This window comes from Vicia villosa, unplaced genomic scaffold, assembly GCF_029867415.1.
Source record: "Vicia villosa cultivar HV-30 ecotype Madison, WI unplaced genomic scaffold, Vvil1.0 ctg.000316F_1_1_2_unsc, whole genome shotgun sequence".
In the NCBI taxonomy this organism is placed as follows: domain Eukaryota; kingdom Viridiplantae; phylum Streptophyta; class Magnoliopsida; order Fabales; family Fabaceae; genus Vicia; species Vicia villosa.
Genome location: NW_026705138.1, coordinates 1 through 17155, shown reverse-complemented (window position 1 = coordinate 17155; position 17155 = coordinate 1). Strand labels below are relative to the sequence as shown.

The 17155-nt window shown below is 34.6% G+C and overlaps 1 long non-coding RNA gene across 2 annotated transcripts; it reads right to left on the bottom strand.

Moving 5' to 3' along the window:
• Positions 1-14838: 14838 nt before the first annotated feature.
• On the bottom strand, positions 14839-17149 carry LOC131626659 (uncharacterized). 2 transcript variants are annotated; one of them, XR_009291256.1, is made up of 4 exons: positions 16580-17149; positions 15855-16025; positions 15669-15752; positions 14839-15564 (listed from the first exon to the last, which is right to left on the bottom strand). It is a non-coding gene; the product is annotated as an uncharacterized LOC131626659 (long non-coding RNA). The 2 variants fall into 2 exon arrangements; XR_009291255.1 differs by having other exon boundaries at positions 15855-17144.
• Between the last annotated feature and the right edge of the window lie 6 nt (positions 17150-17155).

The following is a 17155-nucleotide window of genomic DNA, read 5'->3' as shown; positions in this document are numbered from 1 at the left end:
GAGTCCACAGAGAACCTTTGTGAATCAGAATAATCAGCTATATATTTGATCTTAGTACCCATGTGATCACAGACGAAAGAGAGGTGATTTGAACTAGAGGATACTCCCGTTTTCACTATGAGAGAAACATCAGTCTCAGAATCTCTAGCCAAGCTAATAGGACTAACTCTCATATATTTAATGAAGTAATGGAAATGTTGAAGGTATTCAAAATTTGAGGTAAGGAGGGTACCTAGTAAAGCAAAGGATGAGGAGAAAGCAAATGTAAAAGGGAGAGGTGGGAGCTCTAAGAAAATAACAACAACTACTCTGGTAAATACTCTTGGGAAGGAATAGAAGAAGGCACTCAAAAAAATAATCTGAGTCTCAAAGGTTTGTGAAAAGTTTCATCAACACTTAATGACCCATATATATAGGTGGAGGTAAACAACAGACTGGATTGACAAAAATGGGAGGTTAAAAAATCTTTTGGATATGTGACTTCACACACACAAGAGGAGGGTGAATTGTGTGTTTAAAACAAACTTAAGTTTGATAAAAAAATTAGATTAAAATCAAATTTTGAAAACATTTTAGAAATGTTTTGAAAGTAAGCATTGGAAAATAAAGTTTAGAAAGTAAAGTTGAGGAAAGAGAGAGGACATCATGAGTTACACAAGTTCATTCAAAAGCGACTTAGTCTTGTCCCCAATATTTTATCTTGAGAGTATCTAACAAAATTTAAGAGCTTTTAATATGCTGAACTCTCGAACCTCCTTATATAAGGAAAATGAAGTTTGTGGCTAACTTCCAACCAAACAGTAACCAAGGGAGAGAAGCGGCGAGTCTTCCTTCCAAACGATAATAACAAGATTTAGAATAAAAACAAACTTTGTATCCTAAGATTAAATGAAGAGAGTATGAACAGAAGAGCCAACTAGGTGATGTGGAATTTGGAGTGGTTCAACATCAACATGAGAAAAAACACAGAAAACACAAACTTACGGATCGTTCAAAAAAAATCTACAACACAAAATATGTAATATCCCATGTCCATATAAATTCTCTATTTGTTGTCAGTTGATACATATTGAGCTCCTATATGCTCTACTTGTTTTCAATTGAGACATGTTGAGCTCTTATGTGAAGGTGAGAAAAATGCAAGAAGGGGTTAAATTGTGTTAACTATTTCTTTATTTTCAAATATCTCTTATTTGATTCTAAACACAAGGTCAAAAATCAGAGTCAGAGTTAAGTATTTAGTAATGGATTAAAACAATTCAGAGGTAGATAAGAAAGCAAGAGAGACATAAGCAGTTATCCTGGTTCCTCCTACAAATCAGGAGTAATCCAGTCCCATTGCATTTTCAAGGGATTTTCACTATAACCAAATTTGACTACAAATGCTCAAGTATACAAGCAAGAGACTTTCAATAATCAAGCACACAAGCAAGAGACTTCTGGCGCTCAAACCCTCAAGTAAGAGACTTCTAATGCTAAACCCTGAAGTAAGAAATTTCTAAATACTCAAACACTCAAGCAAGAGACTTCTTACAATCTAACTATTACAGATGGGATTGTTTAAGAGTTACACTTGATATATAATTAGAGGTGTAAACAAGATATAGTACAAAAGACTCTTGAGACTTAAGAATTTATAAGAATGTACAAGTGTTAAGAAATTATAAGTTGAACCTGTGCTTTTGATCTGACAGAGTAACAAAATTCTTGTTTGTCAATAATTAGATGTCTCATTTTTTCTTGGGTTAAATAAGTTTTGGTCCTTCTAAATATATCAGATTTCATTTTTAGTCCCTTTAAACATTTCCTTCAAAGAATGGTCCCTCTAAAATTTTCCATCCACATTTTTGGTCCCTCCCGCTAACGTCCATTAACAGAGCTGATGTGGCACTAACACGTGGCAGTGCCAACTGTTAAAGATGGTGACGTGGTATGCCACGTGGCTAAGGTCAACATTATAATTGAGCCCATAAAATTTTGTAGTTAACCCGTATCTAAAGTCATAGCTAATTTCTAGCCAAAATTCTGGTTTGATTATAAGCCTTTAGAATGGTTATATATACTTTAGAAAAGGGCTATCTCTCTAGCTTTCCTTTCTTGCTTGCTTGCTTTCTAGCCCCGATGCCAATGCCCTTTCTTTCTGTTCTCGAGTCTTTGCAATCTTCTGCCATTCCTCGACTTTGAAATGGTTAGACCACTGTCTTCGAGTCCGGTTGAGAAATAGCGGATTTGAGTACCGGGTTCTGAAAAAATACAATTTGTTTATAATGATCATAGCAGTGGTTCTTTATCATTTGCATTCAACAAAATAGCTTTTAGGTATGGGGTTACAACGTCATAATACTTCTGAAATTTTTCCTGTTAACATGAGATTTTAAAATTTATTCAGTAAATGACCTTAAAACAATGAGATTCCAATAAAGAAGAATTGTTATATAAAGTAGGGGTGGCAAAACGGGCCGCCCGCCCCGCCTTAAGCCCGCCACAAAACAAGCGGGGCGAACATACCCGCCAAGTGAAATGGGCATAAAAATCATGCCCGCCCCGCCAAGATGGCGGGTTGGCGGGCGGCGGGCTTGCCCGCCTATTTTTATTTATATATATTTTTTACTTTTAATAGATTAATAGGTTTTTTTTACCTTTTAATTAAATTTTTCACTTAATTTTTAAAACAATTTTTATAAAACCAACTTTTTAACAAATTTTACTTAAAAAAATATTACATATATTTACAAATAAATATATAAAATAAACCATCAAGAATTGGAATTACTAGAATTAATTAAAAAAGAGAACTTAAAATTCATCATTTTGCATTGAGTGTATTTTTCTCAAAATCGACCAACTTGTGCAAGCCGTAACTCCTTTAATTTTTATCATATGGAAATGTTCTTGGACTTTTTAGAAAGCTCAAAGAATCCTTTAAAATATCCCTTTGGTTTCATCTTCATTGAAGTTTCCATGTTCATGTACACTTCTTTGCAAAAGGATGACTTTTTGTTGACTTTTAGAAGGACCTATAATGTCTTTGTCCATATCTCTTATGCGGAAGCATTTCTTGATCTTGAGCCCAACATCAAAGTTGTAGAGGATGAAATTCCCTTGAGAATAGGCTTTGGTTGGACAATTTTTGACAAACCATGTGAGAGTTATGACCAGTCAAAGTTCAGTTGATGTTTTAGTTAAAAAACCCTAATTTGAACCTTTGACTTTGTTTATTTCTGAGTTTTTATTAATGAATCATGATCAAACTTTGATCAAATGATGGATATAACCTCAAATACTTGATGTTGACCAAAAGTCTTGAAGTTTGACTGTATTTTGACTATAGTTGACTTTTAGGTCAACATAATTAATTATTGATCATCTGAACCATTGATTGAACAATCTTGTGATCCAAAGCTTGAAAATTGGCATAGAGATGCTTTAAGACATATTATATACCTTGAGGTCCATTTGAGGCCTTAGATATTCAAACCCTTTGATAAAACGCAAACCCTAGTTTTGGAGATCCTGGATTAGGAGGAGCTTTGTCTGACATAACCCTGAGTGCTCTTGGGCAATTGAGGAACCTTTGATTGAATATAAGAGGGCAAATTTTGGGGTATGACACTTAGCACTGTTGGATCCTTAACCAACAACTTTAATGTTGATTGTACTTGTAACGGGAATGGCAAATCGGGGGGGGGGGGGGGGGGGGGCTTTCTCTTCTCTGGAGAAAAGACATTGATGTACATATCCTAGATTCTAATAAAAACATGATTGATTTTTATGTTGGGGACTATAATGATTATGCTAACAATTATAATTCTGGTTGGAGAGGGACGGGGATATACGGTTACCCTAAGCACCACATGAAACACCTTACTTGCAACTTGATTAATAATCTTGCACAAAGACATAGCATACAAAAATGGTTAATCATTGGAGATTACAATATGATAGCCAACAGTAATGAAAAAACAGGGGATAACCCCATAGACACTAACCTGGCTAACCTCTTAAATAATGTTTTTGTAGACTGTGGCTTACTTCCCGAAATTCACGAACGCTCACCTGCCTCGCATAAGTTCCGACCATAGACCCATGCTGCTGACTTGCTACACGGATGAACAGAATCATGAGGACACACACCAAAAGCCAAAACCCAAAAGGCTCGAGAACATCTGGTTTGAAGATACTGAAACAAAGGACATTATCACCAACAACTAGAACAATACAAATACTTTGGCTATAGACAACAAACTAAAACATACAATGGAGGAAGTCTGGGAATGGGGTAGGAAAAAATATGGGAATCCTACTCGCAAGATCAAATCTACAATCAAAAGTCTCAATTACTACCAACAGAACAACCAGCACAACAATAACTACCACGTCATTAAAAAGCTCCAAGAAAAAATTGACAACCTGCTCAAACAAGAAGAAACATGGTGGGCGCAAAGGGCGAAAATTCACTGGCTTATGGAAGGGGACAAAAACACGGCTTTCTTCCACCAAAGAGCCAACCAAAGAAGAAGTCAAAACAAAATTACCAAAGTTCAAATGCCAGATGGAAAATTCTCTAACAGGAAAGAGGACATAACTAACATTATCACCTCCTTCAAAACCCAATTCCAAACCTTAAATACCACAGTAACAGATGATTGCTTCAGTAGTTATCAGACCAAGTTGACAGAGGACATGAAATTGGATCTAAACAAATCGTACACGCAAGAGGAAGTCCAAATAGCTATCAAGAAACTAAAAGGGAATGCCTCCCCTGGGCCAGATGGGATCCCTGTAAAATTCTACCACAATTACTGGCATATAATTGGACCTGAAACCACTACTGTTGTCCTGGACATTCAAAACAACCAGTCTAATCCTAGAAGACTTAACCACACCTTCATCAGCCTGATACCCAAGAATAATAACACGGCCTCCCCTAAAGACTTCAGACCCATCGCTTTATGCAATGTCATCATGAAGGTCATCACAAAAACTATTGCGAATATAACGAAGCCTACCCTCCCAACCATCATAAGCACAAACCAAAGCGTGTTCGTGCACCAAAGACTCATTACGTACAATACGATGATGGCGTATGAAATTTTCAATCACATAAAACATGCTAATAAGAGAAAGAAAGGTTACATTGGTATAAAACTCGACATGGAAAAGGCTTACGATCGTCTGGAATGGAACTTCATAGAGAAGACTCTAACAACTATAGGATTTCCTAATACTATGACCAACATCATTATGAACAACATCAAGATGGTCACCTTCTCAATCCTCATCAATGGGAATCCGACCGAATGTTTCAGTCCGTCCAGAGGCATAAGAGAGGGAGACCCATTATCCCCTTATATTTTCATATTATGTGTCGACATTCTTTCTAACCTTATTATAAATGCCCATAATAATCATAAAATTGAAGGAATAAAATAGCTAAACAAGCACCCCAAATAACGCACCTGTTTTTTGCAGACGATAGCCTCATTTTCTGCAAGGCAAAAGAGAAAGATGCCATGACGCTGCTCAACATAATTCAAACTCACCAGGAGAGTTCGGGCCAGAAAATTAACAATACCAAGTCAGAAATGATGTTCAGTAAAGGCACAAGCCAAGCAATCCATAACAAAATAACCTTCATCCTAGGATTCACAGTAGTGGAACAAATCAAGACGTATTTGGGTCTTCTGACCCAAATGGGAAACTAAAAAACAAATACTTTTAACTTCGTCCTGGACAAAATAAGGGGAAAACTTAACAACTGGAGGAACAACAAAATATCCTACGCGGGGAGGGCCACGCTCATAAAGGCAGTTCTTCAATCTATGCCGACCTATATTATGAGCTCTTTTCTAATTTTGAAAGGCCTATGTGATAAGATGGATATCATAATAGCCAATTACTGGTGGGGCCAAAACAAAATTCACTGGACAAATTGGAAAAATCTCTGCAAACCAAAGCTCAAAGGCGGGCTAGGTTTTCAAACCTTTCAAGAGTTCAACGAAGCTTTGCTTGCAAAACAAGTCTGGAGACTTCACACATAACCTAATTCGCTAGTGGCTCGTGTTCTAGAGACTAAATACTACACATGGGAGGATGTTCTACAGGCGAAAATTGGTAGGAGACCTATCTATTTGTGGAGAAGTGTGCACACAAGCATTGGTATTATCAATAAAGGCAACTGCTAGCATATAGGGAATGGCAAAAGGACTAGGATCTGGGAGGACAATTGGATTCCTACACACCATCAATATAGGCTATTCACAAAACACCCTAGGGAGCAAAGATTCAAGTTTGTGGAAGACCTTATAAATAAAGATACAGGGCAGTGGAACCAGGAGATACTTAAAACCACCTTTATACAACAAGACATAGAAGCTATAAACCAAATTCCTCTCCATAACATAGATGGACAAGACTAGCTGGATTGGAAAGCAAATAAAGATGGAAACTATAATGTAAAGTCTGGATACCACAACATAGTTGATTGGAACAAGCACGAACAAAGCCAAACCTCTGATGCTAGTCAACAGGAAAGAGTGTGGAAAAATATATGGAAAGTGAAGTGTACTCCGAGACAGAAATACCTTATATGGCGCATCCTTAAAGATAACCTTCTAGTGAAAGCTCACCTAAACTCTAAGGGGACTACTAAAGATATCCTTTGTCCTAGATGTAACAAAAAAAATCAAAACTATTGACCACTATTTTATGGGATGCAGATGGACGCAAAAGGTGTGGTTCGGATCCAATCTCACGATCAAATTCCTGGCAAACACAAATAATTATTTCAACAACTGGATAAAGGAAAGCGTTAACAAGGTGAACGAAGCATCCACTACAAGAAAAATGAGTTTTTGCAGCGACAAAAGTTGTTGAGAAAAATACGAAATTGCTGCAAAATGTATTTTTTGCAACGATAAAAATGTCGTTGCATATCGTTGGTATAAGTGCTGTTGCAAAAAGTTTTGCAGCGACATTTGATGTCGCTGTCATAACAAATGTTTTTACAACAATAATTATTGTTGCCTTATTTGATCAAGTACAATGCCCATAGTCGTTGCCAAAAGCTGTTTTTTGTCAACAACTAAAGATATTGTCGAAAATCATTTTTGTCTACGATATGAGTTGTTGCCATATATTCTATACCTCAACCATAAAAGTAGTTGGCATAAATTAGATTTCGCAACAATTTATGTCATTAATAAAAATATAATTATATTTTTAAATTTCCTTTTAAAATTAGCATCATTATTTTCATTTAAATTGTCATTATTATTTAAAAATACATAATTTAACAATATAAATCACAAGATTGATAATATTTTTTTCAAGAAATGTTAACAATAATTAATATAATATTAAAATAAAAAATACCACAAATTATCCCAATTGACAAAAAAATTTAAATTTCTAAAAACATCAAAAACTAAATATTAATAAACAACCTTGTTCCCATAAAAATAAAAATAAAAATAAAAATTACATAGTTGATAAATGAAATTATGACTCTCGCCAACATGATTATTAACTCTTCTTTATATCTTTGCTTCCAAGCTTTCTTGGTGAAGTAGTTGAAGTACTCTTACTTGACCTACAATTTCAAAACAATACAAAATTAATGTACAAGTTTGTTGTGGCGGTATAGCGGCAAGCAACAAAAGATTTGGAAGTATTCATCCGGGATTTATCGTGTCCACAGAGATCGGTGAGAAGAACTGCCGTTCGACTATCTCGTGTTCTAAGTTTCATGAATTGGGTGCAGAAAGTAAATGCGGGAAAAGTAAATAAAAGCATATAAACAATCTCAATAGTCTAAGAGAAATAGTTATGGAGTTGCATTTCGTTCTACCCGTCGAATACTTAAATCTGAAGATCTATCGCTCGACACTCACAATACGCATCAACATCACCGGGCATCACTCGAGATGCCACATCGGTGCCCATGTCTGCAACACCGACGAAAGCTCAACCGTACTATTCACATCAGCGATTTCTCCACCGACACAAACAACACGGAGGCATTAGACTCGATACCCACTACGATTGTTAGTCCTAAATCCATGTCTGCAACCCAGAAACTAACAGTTATCATTCCTAATCAAGATCTATGGTGTCCATGTCTGCAACAACACAAATCCAGAGCATTTAAGCAAAAAGATCAAGAACAACAACAATGATGATTTGTAAAGCGAATATATAAACGATCCCAAGATCCACAAATATACATACAATAAGAGTAGAAACAAACATACAACACCCACCATTGGAATGAAACAAAGGGAAGAGAGAAGATAAACCGGAAAGATCTCACGGGTACAATGAAATCGAGTCAGATCCACGATCAATCCACATGACGTCGCACCCAATGGTGTTTCCTAAGCCTCTAAACTACCAAAAAAGGATCAGAGCTCAACTTGTCAAGAAGAGGTGATAAAAAACCTAAAAAAATCTGTTATTAACTATTTATACAAAAATGAGTTTCGCAGTGGGCGCGACGCGCCCTATTTCAGTGCGACGCGCCCTATATAAATTTACCAAACCGCCCTAGAGCGCGAAGCGCCCTAATCCGGCGCGACGCGCCCTAACTTCTGCCAGACTATGTTCTTCAAACTCAAAGAGGGCGCGACGCGCCCTACAGCGCGCGAAGCGCCCTGCACCAGAACAGCAGAATTATTTTCTCTTTGCTCTCGCAGCCGTGTCTTCGACACTTTATTCCTCAAGGCTCCGAAAACGCAAGAATACCTACAAAAATACAACAAAACTATCAAACGGTATAAAAGTATATGAAAATACATCTATTCACAAAGTATACGTATTTACACAAAAACGGGGAATTATTCAAACGGTATTAACAAAAAGCATTGATAAGTGCCACTTTTTACATACACAAAATAACTACAATTTGGCACTTAACAACTCTCCCCAACTAGAATCTGTTTGTCCTCAAACAGGGCCAAACACTCAAATCGCAAAAGTAAAAATCCAAAGAATCAAGAATCGACAAGATTTGGAAAAACAAAACAATTGTACGGTTCAAACAAAAACGTACGAACAAAGTAAACACTTACCACTATCCTACAACGACAACATGAAAATGAAACGATTCCTAAGTACAAAAATCATACAAAGCATTCTAAACAAAAACAAGCTCAATCACGAATCACGCCTAGCAAAAACTCATCGGTAGATGAAAAAAAAAACACCAAAAGGTGAGGACTTTGAACACTCATCCAACAATCTTGCAAACAAAAGACAAAATTATGCATTCATCTAAAAATAGTATTGAAAATGCAACGACACGAATCACAAGGGCAATTAAGGTTGTAATGTGGCTCGGTTAACAAACAAGTGATAAGTCCTAAAGCTAATCGAAACAAAAAAAAACTTGCCTAAACCTAAGGGAGCGATCAATCCACAAAGTTTCACGCACCAAAATCTCGATCAAACTTCTTCTTTATCACAAATTGTCAAACCAAACACAAAACTTATTAACACAAATATTTATTCCAAACTCTTTTTTTTTTTTGTTATGTTCTTTTTCAAACCTTTTCTCTTTTTTTTCTTTCTTTTTCTTTTCTTTCTTTTTCACATTTTTTTTCTTTTCTTTTCACAGCCTCATAATCAATTAACCAAAAAGTAAGTAAAAATTCTCTCCCCAACTTGAATTCAACCAAATTATCAAAGTGTGAATACTCCCTACTTTCTAAGGCAAGGTAAAAATTCAAACCAAAAATCATGGTTGAGGGTTCAAGAAAACAAAGAATCAACATCCATACAAAAATGAGAACCAAACACTCATAGACAAGCATTTAGCAAAAACAACATGGACATTGACAAAAAGGCTCAAAAGGGATACTAATGATCACACACTCACAAGGTGAATTGAATATTTGGCTATGGTAGTTGTGCTCAAAATCAAACAAGTGCCTTGATCACTTTCGTGCATTCACAAAATCAATACAAACGAAAGATTAAACATAATAATATCCAGTTAAAACAAGAATTGTCGGTCTCTCGCATATATATACAATGGAAAGCCACCTCACACTTATGGTAAAAAGGGAAACTAATTGTGATTCAAGTCATGAGCAAGTTATGCAAAAAGAATGAAAAGTATGAAAATTGAACAAATGAAAAGTCTCCTAAACATGCTATGCTATAGAAAGCGATAAACGAGTACCTTGTAACGTACAAATTCGATCAATCATTACCGCACAACCGGCTTGTTGAATCAATCAAAGTTGGAGAATTACCAAATGCGACTCCAAGTAATCGGGCCAAAATTTGAGTCTAAACACAAACAAAAGAATTAAAAATAAATCGATAAAATACTATACTATAAAGCCTTGGTGTAAGTGGGAAAAAGGCGAGCCGAGTGACCCGTTAAAAAGAGGTCACTGGCCAAAAGCAACCCAGCGCGCGACGCACCCATGAGCGCGCGACGCGCGCTACACCAGAAAAACCAGACCAGTCTAAAAAGACAGATTTTCCAGTGAGCCACCACTTAACACCTACACAACTCAATTACATAAAAACAGAAAAATAAAACCGTTGGGGTGCCTCCCAACAAGCGCTCGTTTAACGTCGTTAGCTCGACGCCTTTATTGTTTCGCGAATGGTAAGAAACTTCCTCGCGGTACGCCAATGCTTTCGCCTCAAACGCAACCTAAAGAAAATGACCTGCCCAAACACTTAATCAAAACTATACGAAACTTAAAACATAAAACCATCGCAATGCGATTAATCTCAACCAATCCCCGGCAACGGCGCCATTTTGTTGTGGCGGTATAGCGGCAAGCAACAAAAGATTTGGAAGTATTCATCCGGGATTTATCGTGTCCACAGAGATCGGTGAGAAGAACTGCCGTTCGACTATCTCGTGTTCTAAGTTTCATGAATTGGGTGCGGAAAGTAAATGCGGGAAAAGTAAATAAAAGCATATAAACAATCTCAATAGTCTAAGAGAAATAGTTATGGAGTTGCATTTCGTTCTACCCGTCGAATACTTAAATCTGAAGATCTATCGCTCGACACTCACAATACGCATCAACATCACCGGGCATCACTCGAGATGCCACATCGGTGCCCATGTCTGCAACACCGACGAAAGCTCAACCGTACTATTCACATCAGCGATTTCTCCACCGACACAAACAACACGGAGGCATTAGACTCGATACCCACTACGATTGTTAGTCCTAAATCTATGTCTGCAACCCAGAAACTAACAGTTATCATTCCTAATCAAGATCTATGGTGTCCATGTCTGCAACAACACAAATCCAGAGCATTTAAGCAAAAAGATCAAGAACAACAACAATGATGATTTGTAAAGCGAATATATAAACGATCCCAAGATCCACAAATATACATACAATAAGAGTAGAAACAAACATACAACACCCACCATTGGAATGAAACAAAGGGAAGAGAGAAGATGAACCGGAAAGATCTCACCGGTACAATGAAATCGAGTCAGATCCACGATCAATCCACATGACGTCGCACCCAATGGTGTTTCCTAAGCCTCTAAACTACCAAAAAAGGATCAGAGCTCAACTTGTCAAGAAGAGGTGATAAAAAACCTAAAAAAATCTGTTATTAACTATTTATACAAAACTGAGTTTCGCAGTGGGCGCGACGCGCCCTATTTCAGTGCGACGCGCCCTATATAAATTTACCAAACCGCCCTAGAGCGCGAAGCGCCCTAATCCGGCGCGACGCGCCCTAACTTCTGCCAGACTATGTTCTTCAAACTCAAAGAGGGCGCGACGCGCCCTACAGCGCGCGAAGCGCCCTGCACCAGAACAGCAGAATTATTTTCTCTTTGCTCTCGCAGCCGTGTCTTCGACACTTTATTCCTCAAGGCTCTGAAAACGCAAGAATACCTACAAAAATACAACAAAACTATCAAACGGTATAAAAGTATATGAAAATACATCTATTCACAAAGTATACGTATTTACACAAAAACGGGGAATTATTCAAACGGTATTAACAAAAAGCATTGATAAGTGCCACTTTTTACATACACAAAATAACTACAATTTGGCACTTAACAAAGTTTCTTTTACAATACATTCTTTTGCAATAGAAAAAAAACTAATATAGTAAAAAGTCACATCAAAGTAAAAAATGAACAAATATGCACACATTGTCAAAACTCTTTGTTACACAAAAATACTAGTTCACTTACTCCTAGAGTAACAATGTTGCTCCCAACTTTTTACATAAAACACAATTAACTTCCCATAAAACTATATATCAATAGCAATCTTAAAGAGCACTTGTATAATACATTATCATTAAATATAACTCTTATAATAAATAAACTATACTTAAAATATTCATACCACATATGCAAGACACTAGAAAATCCTACTTACAATTTTTCTGTAGTCATGTTATTAACTTTGTGATCAGATTCAAAAGTTGTATTCGGTGTACTAGAAGATTGTCCTCCCTGTAAAAATATTCAAAATAACACTGATGACATATTCAATATAATAAATTAAAAAATTATATAAAACTACTAATTAATTATATTTTGTAATAAAAAGAATAATTTATATACTTACTTAAAAATTCATCATTTTATAAAACATATTTTCCATTTTTTCTTCAAATTGCGTCTTTATTTTTTCTTCGAGTTGTCTTTGCCTCTCTTCAAACTTTGCAGTTATTTCTTCCCTCAATTTTTTCTCTTCTTGGAGTTGAGTTTCTACATCTTTTAATTTCATTTCCATATCATGCCTCTTTGCACACTCCTTTTCTAATTCTTCATGTAAGCCAATAATAGATTTACCCTTTTGTGGTTTTATTCCAGCTCCTAAGCCACGACAATATCCAGATCTTTCTCCTACAACTGATTTAAAAGCAATGTTTATAAGCTTGTCTTTATGTTCTTCCACATATCCGGCTTCTTCAAAATCATTATAAGCTTCTCCAACCTTTGTCTATTACAAAATGTTAATTATAATTAGAAATAACAAAATTTATCACAATTATATATGTTTTGCAAATTAGGTAAATATATCATACATGTACTTCCTTAGAGACATCATTTATCCATTTTCCATTGCTATTTGTGTGGGTCATTCGCCATAAATCTTGATAGTTTGGCTCTTTTTGAGTTTCTGGATCTCTCTGTACATAAATTTATATCATCACAAAATATAATTATCTATTAGTCATCAACTCAACAAAAAATATACCAAAAAAATTGATTTTATAAATCTATTGTTTACTGCATCATAACTAACAGCTTGAAATGACTTCCTTCCACATCTATGATTCATAACTTGTTTTGTTTTATTTAATTTGTTCCTTTCACTAATTGTCTGAAAATATTAAAAAACAAATATAACACTTTTTATATTTAAAACTAAATCATCCGTGTTTTTATTAGATTTAATAGAAACATACCTTATAGTTAGCACTTGAAAAATAATCTACCAAATACTTCCAATCTTCCTCACTTATATCATCTGGCTTATGTTCTAAAGCTGTCTCATTTGTGTTGTATTGGCTAAAGTGTCGATGAAATCTACATCTATGATTTCGATAGAGTCTTTTAGCAGTATCGAGAATGACATCCCTGTTGTGTGTTGTATTATCAATGTCAAAAGTATCCTGCAGTTAATAATTGGGAAAAAAACTATTGTAAGTACTTCATAAAAGAAATAAAATAAAATAAAAATGTACAATTTATAATTTACCAAAACTTTTGAAACTATCTTGTCATGTACATCTTGTGGTACTTTTCTCCACCTTTTGACATTAAAAGGAGCATTCTTTAGGACAACTATTGAAATCTCAGTCACAAAATTTGCAGCTCCTGGTCCAACAGCTACCATTTTATCACTTGGAATAACAACTTGCAATTTTCCAATAGAGCTCTTCTTTTTCTTTTTTACAATACCTAAGCCAATAGTTCTTCCTCTTCCAATTTTTCTTGTATTTGTATGTTCTATTGTATTTTGATCCAAAAATTAAGTTTATGAGAAATATAATGTGAACTTTTAAGATAGAAATATGAGAACAAATAGTATATGAATAGGAAAATTAATGTAAAGGGGTTTAATAAATACCTTCTTGTTGCTTACTTGTATTTGAAGAATTTAGAATTTGTAAATCCGGACCTTGATTTGGGGGAGCCATGACTAAATAGAGAATGACAAAACATGAACAAATCAATTACAAAATTGATTAAGATGAAAATGAATGAAATCTTAAAATATGCATTTACCTTGAAAAAGAATAAACTAACTTGATTATGAAAGAAATTGAAGCTGGTTAGAGAAGAAATTAAAAAGTAGTGAAGAAGAAGTTCTCATAAGAGAAGATAATGGGTAACAGTTATCTAAGAGATAATGCTCTTCTAAAAATTGTCAAAAAAATTTAGCGCTAAAAATTACCTCCAATTTAATTGCTGTATAATTTAATTGATTGGGAAAAAATTGTTAATTAATTTTATCTAGATCACTATTCTTTTTACGTATTTCATTCATTTCTCTTGCACCCTTTCATAACTTATTATTTTTAACCATTAGATTGAGAAGAATCAATGGTTTAGATTTGGAGTAAGTTATAATAACTTACTCCTGGAGTAAATATAACCCTCCTCATTAATGTATTAACATTCTCTCTCTTGATGAATCCAATGGTTGATATTTCTTCCTGTCATCTCTCATTTAAAAATGCTCTCACTTGATATGCTCCCTTTATATATATATATATATATATATATATATATATATATATATATATATATATATATATATATATATATATATATATATATATATATATATATATATATATATATAAAATAAAGAATGATTACAGAAAATAGGAAATACGAAGAATCACAACACCAATAGGAAATTTAGGTTAAATGTTGGTGAAAAGTCTCATGTGCCATAATAATTTTTTGCATTTTATTCATTTTAATAGCACACCACATTATGCTTTAGGTGCCACATAAATTTTGGGGAAATATTAAATTTAAAAGTTAGAAATTTAATTTGGATGATTACATCTTAGAAGATTTGGCTTGCAAGAAATAGGATTATATTTAAAGGTGATATGGTTGATTTGAATCAGTTGGTAGAGGATATTAAGTTATATTCCTGGTACTGTTTTATGGGGTTGAAAAGCTCATCATTTTGTTACATTTTCTATAAGTGGAGTTTAAATCCATTAGAATGTTAGAAAAGTATTTAAAAGAAAAGCAGCAGGAAGAATAGGCGGTGGACGATTCGAACAAGATAAGGCTAAATCGGCACGCTCATTCTGTTCGACTCAGTTTGTTGGTGTTCTCAATTCTGCGCATGCTGCAGCTAACTGTCTCAATCTGAATTTTACTTGACAGGTTGTTGTTGGTTTGCAAAATTGGTTGGCTTCTCTTTTCAATTATGCAAGGTCTAAAACTCTAAAATATGTTTAATACAAATAAAGGCAATGTGTTTTCACCAAAACATGTTTGTGAACTAAAGATTATTTTGCCAAAACCATAGCACCATTCTAAGATGATTTTGGCCTCAAGAAGTCCAGCTCAGGATGCTGCAATAGATAAAATTTAAACCGTTAGCAGCCCGATTACTACATTGTCAGAGACACGAAGAGTTCAGAATGCAGAGAAAATCAGTAAAAAAACAAAGGTTGACCTGACTCATAAATTTCTTCATCATGTCTTGTTTATTAAGCTCCTCACTTGTAGGAAGGCCCATGGATTTCTACCTCTGATCAAACTGTTGAACAATACAAGATAATATTAAGCCATTGGCAACGAAATTCAATGAACAGAATCTCACGAAGTAAAATCGATGACAGAACAAAACTCAAGCAATTACCATCATTTTCTCGACAGTTGATCGAGTCTCAGGATCCTGCAGGTCACCAAGTTTGCTGTTCTCAGGTTCAACTTTTTGGTTATTAATTTCAAGACCCCCCCTTTACAAGACATTTTCCCGAGTCCAATTGGTCATGGTTGGTTAAAAGAATGGAAATCGTATTCTGATCCTCTGTAAAATAAAATAAGATTTCAAACACAGTTTCGATCATCAGACATATGGCAACCAGAATTCTCACACAAAAATTTACAAATATCGAATCCATTATGATGCTAATGAATTATGGTCCTTTAAAAACGGATTTTCTACAGACGCAATTTAGTAGTTCTATATACCGATGTTCCAATTTGTATCATTAGGCTTGACAGATTAGTACAAATCCCCGACAGTAAAATTTTAAAATCATGAATCAGTAAAGATTTGATAAAAACCTTAAATCAACAATGTCAGACTAAAAGATAGAAAGAATATAAATTTTCTAAAAATAAAACAATGAATGATTTCAACTGTAACTGCAATAACTTAAAACAAACTTGCATCAATAAAGAATATGTGGTGCAATTAAAAACATTTACAATAAAGAAGTCACAAAACAAAATGCTGAGATAACAATAAACCAAGCATGCTAAAATCAAATATTAGAACACATAATTTCGAAAATCGATCCTAAAAATCCAAATAACATAACAAGCTAGCCAAAAATGGCTACATACAAAATATACAACCTCTGATACGGTATTGCCGATCACTCCTTAGATTCTGCATCGATACCATCTTCACATGCGATCTCTTCATCTATCGACGTAAAATAATGAGTAAGCAGTCATACTCATATATAAGATAAGCAATCATACTCCTAAGATAAAATTATTGAAATACTATAATTCAGATGCACATATAACAATGCATGCCAAAACTATTATTCAACACAAATAAACTGTTTCATCAATGAAGATCTAGCTATAACTCCTTGAGACATGTAGAGTGTTCATCAAAATGACTCAATATTCCACCGAAACACCCGATGTTAGCAATAGGATATTCATCATCATCATCATCATCGTCAACTACATTTAATGTATCTCGCCAATATTATTATTATTATTACTATTATTATTATTATTATTATTATTATTATTATTATTATTATTATTATTTTGCTTTATGTGCTTAGTAGGAGCTCGTTTACCACTCGAGCCCAATTGCTTGGTTGTCAATAGTATTATTTTCATTATCAATAAAATCATCAAAAACTTAGCAACCAAGTTCAGTAACTAGAAATTCTTATTTATTACTCATTA